Raw genomic sequence first — 2,546 nt, 5'->3', positions numbered from 1 at the left:
TATATCCACATAAAAGTTTAATAACATTGATCTTTCTGCAGATGAAACCGTACTGAGGTAATTTTTTCTAAAATGATTTAAGTATCTATCTTTGCATAGAATGTAAACTTTTTATTTTAAAAATATTTTTCGAGAGACAATAGTTATATCGTTTGAAATGATTTTATTACTGGCTGCTCTTTGAAGAATTAATTTCTTCATCTTTTAGAGAAATATCAACTTTCGTGAATGTTTACGTAAAATATAATGGAATGAATCTATGCAAAGATGATAAAATATATATATTTTTTTATTTAGGTAAGACCCTAACAACTGCCCATGTCTCATAGTTTATAGCAAGTTTTATTATATGTGATGTAATTTAATATACATTACATTAACTATTTATATATTTTAATAATCTGAAACTGTGTCGTAATTTTTTCCGTTATTCAAACACTATGTAGTGTAATTAATCGATCACTTGGCATTTTTTCATCTGTTTATTTTTTTATTCAGTTGATGCGCGTTTTTTGTACACCTTTCGGGCTCAGTAATGCCCCTCTTCATGAATTCATGTAATTTCTGGGAATATATTTTGTTAATTTTTGATTCATTCATAAAAAAATTCTTCAATTTATTACAGTTATTTTTTTGTCTTTTTCAGAAATTTCTTGATTTTCTCTAGAATTCTTTACAGTTTTTTTTCTAAATAAAACATATCAAAATAATATTTATCACATGCTTATGTTTAAACAATATTATAAATACTGTTTACAGTTTTGCGTTATATCCTTGGAAAAAACATTACTACAGCACTTTATCCATATATTTATTTTTTCAAACTTATTTCATATTGCAAAATGCTGAACTTTATTTCGTTTTTCATAATAAAATGTTTATGATTAAAGTTGCTGNTTTTAGAGAAATATCAACTTTCGTGAATGTTTACGTAAAATATAATGGAATGAATCTATGCAAAGATGATAAAATATATATATTTTTTTATTTAGGTAAGACCCTAACAACTGCCCATGTCTCATGGACATCCATAATTCATCCATGATATCATGATCCTATTGGGACGTACAGCATATAATTATACCTCGTAGTCATGGTTCCATATTCTATATTGACGTCCTATGAACCAAAAAAAATATGCATATTCACAAGACATCCCAACAGGATCACGATCTTCCGGATGAATTAAAGATGCTCATGGAATATGGCTGGTTACCTAATTACAGTTATTTCTCGTTACATAAACAACGTTATGCAGGTAGGCTTATAGTGTTATACGTATTTATCGTATGTTCTAATTTAAGTAGTCTACTTATTGTGTGCTGTATGCTTTATTCATCGATATAACAAATAACGAGTATTTTATGTATAAATATAACAATGTATAATAAAATACAAAATTGGCTGAAAACTTTAAGCTTAAGAAGAATTAGAAATATACAATTGCACTTGCATATATTAAACACAAAAGAGTCTATTGGGCACATATTTCTGTTATGCTGTACAGTAATAATTGAACTTTTCCCAAGATGATGGTCGTCTACTACTAGTGGATCATCACTACAGTAAATAGACTATTGAGGATTGACTATTTACGTTTGCTGTTTCTTGAAACATACATAGCTTTTCTTCAATAAGTTATGGTTTACTTTACTCCAGAGGAAACTATCATTATATAACATTGATCTTTCTGCAGATGAAACCGTACTGAGGTAATTTTTTCTAAAATGATTTAAGTATCTATCTTTGCATAGAATGTAAACTTTTTATTTTAAAAATATTTTGCGTTTATTATATTTATAATATAGATATATCAATAAAACTTTGATTTCAAACGCAATACCTGTTTATGAGTCTATTTTTCACTTTGAAATTAATTTATTATTTCAAAGAAAATATTCAAAATGAATGCAAAAAATAATCTTAACAGATTCATTAAATGTATATTTACAAGTTAAAACTGTTAGTTTACATGAAACATTAAAAACAATGATGTTCAAGCGATTGTTTAAATAATTTGTTTTTTAAATAATCACAAATAATAACTTAATTAACATTGAATATTTAAAATTTATAGTGCAATGAAAAACGTTAACTGTCTCACAAAGAATTTATGAATTTATAAAAAATTTATTGTGAACCAAATTTAAGTTTTAGTCAGATATCTGATTTACAATATATGTTTTTCAATATATTATTATAGAAAATTGAATTTAACCAAAAGTTGGGATTTATGAAATTAGATTACGTTGACCAAACTATTCCAAATCGAAATCTGATATTTATCTGTCTAGTTCTTTGACGATTTCGTGTTCTGGATTGTTTGCCATAATTTCTGATAACAGTTGCCATAAAACGAAAAAGAATTTCTATATGTTGAAGAAGAATCAGAATTGTCATGTAACTTATTGTATCTTATTTTTTTAGGTAGACAACACACGTATTATTGGTTTCAACACTGGTAAGATATTCTTAAAATACAAAGCAAACAGGAATATACATTAGATAAGCAAACTTTCAGAGAAGTATTTTTATTTACGGTTTAT

Source organism: Centruroides sculpturatus, unplaced genomic scaffold (assembly GCF_000671375.1).
Source record: "Centruroides sculpturatus isolate CEXI.00-Female unplaced genomic scaffold, Cexi_2.0 scaffold1382, whole genome shotgun sequence".
NCBI classification, from domain to species: Eukaryota; Metazoa; Arthropoda; class Arachnida; order Scorpiones; family Buthidae; genus Centruroides; species Centruroides sculpturatus.
This window is presented reverse-complemented; position numbering follows the sequence as displayed.